Below are 6,172 nucleotides of genomic sequence, written 5' to 3'. Positions count from 1 at the left end.
ACTTCAATGGCTACTTCACAACCCACGTTTCTTGGATCTCCCTCCCCCCTTCCCCATGACATCTCCCCAAAGATCATCATCTCTGAATTACACAGATGTGAATTATTGTCCTTACAACATATCCTTTGGTCTTGCAATCCTCACGGCCTCAGTTTCCACTAATGTTTGTCCCGCACTTACCCCCACCCCTGTCCCCATGCCCCTCACTTCACTCATTGTACACTCCACAGTCTCACTCTTCCTCTGCTCTATCTGAGTGTCAGATACAGCTCTGCCTATGCCAGAGTAGGTTAACCTGTGCTGTGAACCTGTCCCGTCTCCTTACTGCCTCTCCCTTCCAGCTACCAGTCACTCTTCCTTCACCCTGCCCTCCCTCACTATTTGATGCAACTCCCTTCCTAGTCAAGCTACATTTCCAATGCAATGTACTCAGCCATGACCATGTTGTTGTTGTTGTTGTTGTTTGCTTTTGTGTGTGTGTGTGTGTGTGTGTGTGTGTGTGTGTGTGTGTGTGTGTGTGTGGGCGCGCGCGCGCGCGCACGTGCATGTGCATTTACAGGTCCAGCAACCATAAAATGCCTCTCCTCTGCTATACAGTGATGTGTAACCATTACTCCTTCCATTTTTGTATTCCACCCAGGGCTTACTGTATTACTTTACTTTGCATCTAGGTTTCTGCCCACATTGTGCTCTCATAACAAACACAACTTAGTCTAATTTTAACTTATCCTGTAGTGCTCATTGGGGCGACAGCCTTGCCGCAGTGAATACACCGGTTCTGTGAGATCACTGAAGTTAAGTGCTGTCAGGCTTGGTCGGCACTTGGATGGGTGACCATCCAGGCCATCATACACTGTTGCCATTTTTCGGGGTGCACTCAGTCTCATAATACCAATTGAGGAGCTACTCGACCAACTAGTAGGGGCTTCAGTCAAGAATACCATCTTACGACTGGGAGAGCGGTGTGCTGACCCCACGCCTCTCCTATACACATCCTCCACCGAGGATGACACGGCAGTCGGATGGTTCCGGTAGGCCACTCGTGGCCTGAAGACGGAGTACTGTAGTGCTCATTAAATAACATACAGAAAACATCGTCTTTTGCGTACAACTATTAAGTACCGGTAACTTAATATTTATTTTCCTAAGTAATGTCTGCTAAACATATAGTTGTGTTTATCTTATGAAATAAGTATCATAAGATATTAATTAACTGAAATGCCATTATAGTGAGTTAGGTTCCCCATTGTTCGGAAGTTATCAGTGTTGCCAATTTCTGGACTAATTACTGTATTAATCACAAACAATGTGCATTATAGAATGCTCAGACAAAGATTGTTGTGTTATATGTGCACCTTTTCAGAGAACACATTCGTGTTCTCAAAATGAGAATATTTGTTGTTTTTACAGCTGATATTTTATTAGACACCGCATTAGTAAGTACTGCTACAGATGAAGTAACATCAGCCACGGTTTTCAAGCATAATCAAACCTGACAGAAGTCTGAAATGAAAGAGAGAAACCATACAAAACCCAAATAATGAACACTGGACCATTATATGAACTCCATCAGTCCCACATTCAGAAAATGAGTGGTGAGGGTAGACATGGTTAACCCAAATTGCTGTACTGGGCAAGGTCATAATGGAGATGGTTTGTGGCCTATTCCTATCAAGTAGCACCAAAATGGCCACCAACTTTAATATTCTCATCAGAAGGACAATACACCATCATCAGTATTACATGTCCTCACTCCATGAGACACAAAAGAGAGAGTTGGACTTTAATTCAGGAGACTGCTGCAAAGTCAACATCTGACAAAATAGTGGAGGGGAAACTTTGTTCCACAGACTGGATTTGAAACAGCTGCTCCGAGTTGAGTGCCACCCTACAGTCACAAGTTAACAACAATGACTATTGATTTGCTTCCTTTTGAAATTAAGTTGTCTTAAATACAAATGTATCATTATGTTAACTGAATATTAACTCACAGATTTTATTCTAGCAGTACCATTATAAAATACTTTCAGAAATGTGAAAAGAATCAAGAAATATATCCTCTGAGTCTTTCGTGGTGACCGTGCTTCAATAAAATCTTCTTGGTTTAAAAGACGCATCTTGCAAATTTGAATATTTTATTCATAGTCACAAATGCATTAGCAGACAGAAGTAACTATTGCAACAGTGTACGCAAGCTATTCCAATACCATTGATGGTACTCTACTCATTAAGGAAAAAAATCAGTTGTACTGCTTGAAATAACTGTGAATGAATATGTTGATGTTTAGAAAAAGCTACTTTTTTATCATTTTGCCAATTTTATATTCTACACATCATTAGCAATGATTACTAACAAAGTGATATCAAACAAGTTCGTTTACAGACTATTTATAATTGAGTGATTTGTATGTCTGTACATGTGGAAACCTACTGATGCCATGAACAGAAGTTAAATAATCACAAGGATGTGTGCATATGTTTACCAAAATGGCCATATTAATCTACTATCCTACAGATGCTACTGGTCAACCATATTTGAATTTCACAGTAAAAGTAAATTTTTTTAGTCTTATGGACATTTTCACCAGCTTTAATGACAAAACTTAAATAGTTTATAGAAAGTAACAATTTCAGATCAGCATGCAAGTTTCTATTTTTCTATTGCAAGACATGTTATTTTTCTGCACAAATGAGCAAAGATTTTTGTGGCTGAATACTAACACAGGCAGTTTCAGCAAAATGTCTACTGCTGTGAACTTAAACTGAAGTAGTATTAATATCTAGCCTTAAATGAAGGTCCTCATTTGCAGATTGAAGTCAACACTGGCAGCAAGTGTGACTAAATAATGCAAGTCGCTATTACAATATGTTTATCATGACTGTAATAAAGCCTGCTTAGCAGATGAAGTTAGATGCCCTACTTCCTGGTGATTTTTTGCTACTTACATGTTTGGACTACATGCAATCACTTAGTCAGTCAGTTTCACAGCTGATACAAAAGGGGAGATCTGTCTTACACTTGCATCACTGCTCACATACTGTGATAATCTCCTGTCGTTGTTATTGAGGCAGTACTAGGTTTGTGGGAGGCTATGAGCAATTTGCCCAACATGCAATTGCTGAACACTTCACACAAAATACCTATAGCCACAGTTATCATCAATGGGTAAGGATACAGAGAGATTCAAAGGCTGCTCCTTCTGAAAATTTTCCCAAGAGTTCCATTACAACATGTGTTTTCACTGTCCTTCCACATTCATTGCTGCATCCAATGTCAGTTTTAGCGCTTAAATCTACCTTAACATGTGTCCAACTTTCTTTTCTTTTTCCTGATAAGGGCTTCGTACAGAGCAATATAATATCGTACTCCCTCCTCCCTCCACAAAAATCTCTCTTTACACTTTTCTTATGGCCCACATTTCACTTCCTCACAATGGTCTTCACCAGAAAACCCTTTCTCAGTCCAGTTAACCACTGAAAAATCTCTTAACTAAAACAAGCTTTCAGTTGGTGCTCCAATTTGTTCCCAATGTCTTACTTGCTTCAATCAAATTTCAAATGTTCACTTGCCGCATTTTCATACGCCTCAGTTTCTAGTCAACTGTAATTAAGTGTTTCAAATCTGTGTTAAATCTACTGATGATTATTGATGGAGAATGGTTTTAGACATGCTGTAAAAATAGACCTTGTTTTACTATGAACTCAGCAATCTCTAATGTAAAAGGAAATGTCCTGACTAACACATCATTGCCCAGCTCAAACCACTAAGAACAGAAACTTGAAATTCGAAGAGGGCATTCGTCTTATGCTGTAGGAATTGTTTAAAGAAAGATTTTTCAAAATTCCACCCCTAAGGGGATGAAATAGAAGATGAACAGTTTTAACGAAAAAGTCACTATTTTGAAACTAGAACTACAAAAATTGGTACTTGGGTTCTCAGAAATAAAGAAATACACGTTTCAGCACCATTTTTGGAAATTTTATCCCTATGAGAGTGAAACAGTAGATGAAAGTGGTTTTCTGAATATACGCGCTTATTAAAGAACTATTAAAGAATTTTTACAGCTACATCAATGAAAATTGGTATGTGACTTCTCAGGTAGAAATAAAAAAATACACATTCCAACTTTTTTTAAATTCCACCCTTAAGGGGATGAATGGGGGGATGTAATGTTTTTAGAAAATATTTCATTATGAAAGCATTTTTAAAGCTATATCCAGAAATTTTAAATTTGGCCTCTTGGTTGGCAATAAAAAATTACATGCTTCAGTATTTTTGGAAATTCAACGCCTAAAGGGGTGAAACAGGGCATAAGTGATTCACTGACTCATCATTGCCAATCCAAAGTGTGATAGAAACCTGTAATTTGAAGAGGGTGTTGATCAGGCATCATTTAGTTCAGGATTGTTCGAAATTCCATCTTAAGGAGGTGAAGTACAGGATGAGAGGTTTTTGAAAATATGGTGCTATTAAGGCAATTTTAAAGTTAGAACTATGAAAATTGCTATTTGGTTTCTCCAAATAAAGAAACATGTTTTTTTTACAGTTTTTGGAAATTTAATTCCTATGAGGGTGAAATAATGCGTGAAAGTGTTTTCTTGAAAATACACCATTATTAAAGAACTGCTAAAGTATTTTTAAAGCTTTGTCTTAGCTATAAATAAAAAATTACATGTGCCAGTGTATTTGGAAATTCAGTCCCAAGGGGGTGAAAGAGGGGATACTGCAGACATCATTTAGTAAGGCATTGCTTGAAATTTCACTTTTAAGGGGGTGAAGTAGAGAACAAGAGTTTTTTTTTTTTTTTTTGAAAATATGATGCTATTAGAGAAAACTGTTATCTAGTTTGTCGGCCAGAAAGGCTGAAACACAATGTTCCAGCATTTTTGAAAATTTAACCCTCATGACGGTGAATGCAACTATTTCATTATGAGAACAATTGACCTGTGCTTTGTAAATTTAAGTAATTTGCAACTAAGTATTTTTCTGTGTGCTAAACATCTATATATGCATTGAAACTTCCTGGCAGATTAAAACTGTATGCTGGACCGAGACTCGAACTCGGGACCTTTGCCTTTCGTGGGCAAGTGCTCTACCAACTGAGCTACCCAAGCATGACTCACGCCCCGTCCTCACAGCTTTACTTCTGCCAGTACCTTGTCTCCTAACTTCCAAACGTTACAGAAGCTCTTCTGCGAACCTTGAAGAACTAGCACTCCTGAAAGAAAGGATATTGCGGAGACATGGCTTAGCCACAGCCTGGGGGATGTTTCCAGAATGAGATTTTCACTCTGCAGCGGAGTGTGCGCTGATGTGAAACTTCCTGGCAGATTAAAACTGAGTGTCGGACCAAGACTCGAACTCGGGACCTTTGCCTTTCGCGGGCAAGTGCTCTACCAACTGAGCTACCCAAACACGACTCACGCCCCGTCCTCAGAGCTTTACTTCCGCCAGTATATGTGTTGTTTAAGAAAACAAAGTTTTCTTGTATGATGTGAAACTAACCACACACTAAATAAAAGATAATAATAAAATTCTGACAATTGGTTTTGGGGCTATAAACGTACAGTATTGTCACATAAATCTGCGAACTTCTAAAATTAATTATAGATTTAAAGCAGACTTTTGGATTACCATAGTGCTAAACTAATACCTACTTTATCAAACAAACAATTAAGACTAACCTCCTTAACAGAGTATCAGTATTTGTTCATGTAAAAGAATGGACTGAAAGTCGAATTTGTATTTAAAAATCCCGTTTTCACCTGAAAACTCGTTTGTTACTGCAAAAAACTACTAAAATTGTGAACTCAAAAATACATAGCAGCAGAGTTATTAGATCACTCATTCAGATCATGGTGCTGAACACCATTACTTGTGTTCACAAGGTAGTCTCCATTAGTAATTTACCGCAGGTAATGTTGTCAGCACAATCATCATTGTTCGTTTGGTTCATTATACAGCTTAGCAGTATGGTACATTGGAAAGACGTACGTCGTCGAATGTTGCAAATTGAAGAATGAGGAAATCAACAATAATCAACAAGAGGATGACCGTTCGGTTGCACACCTGGGAGTGCTGATAATACACGATGAAAGAAATTTCGACTACGGTGCTTTTTACATAAGAATATATCCTTATGGAATAGAATAAAGCAGGTGGAAGCGATTT

The 6,172-nt window shown here is 38.2% G+C and overlaps 1 non-coding gene across 1 annotated transcript; it reads right to left on the bottom strand.

The window, feature by feature from the left end:
* Positions 1 to 5,041: 5,041 nt before the first annotated feature.
* Trnas-cga (transfer RNA serine (anticodon CGA)) lies at positions 5,042 to 5,116 on the bottom strand. The gene has a single exon. It is a non-coding gene; the product is annotated as a tRNA-Ser (tRNA).
* Between the last annotated feature and the right edge of the window lie 1,056 nt (positions 5,117 to 6,172).

The sequence above is a fragment of the Schistocerca nitens genome, chromosome 1 (genome assembly GCF_023898315.1).
Source record: "Schistocerca nitens isolate TAMUIC-IGC-003100 chromosome 1, iqSchNite1.1, whole genome shotgun sequence".
Taxonomy (NCBI): Eukaryota; Metazoa; Arthropoda; class Insecta; order Orthoptera; family Acrididae; genus Schistocerca; species Schistocerca nitens.
The sequence above is the reverse complement of the archived record's forward strand: the minus strand, read 5'-3'. Positions and strand labels throughout refer to the sequence as shown.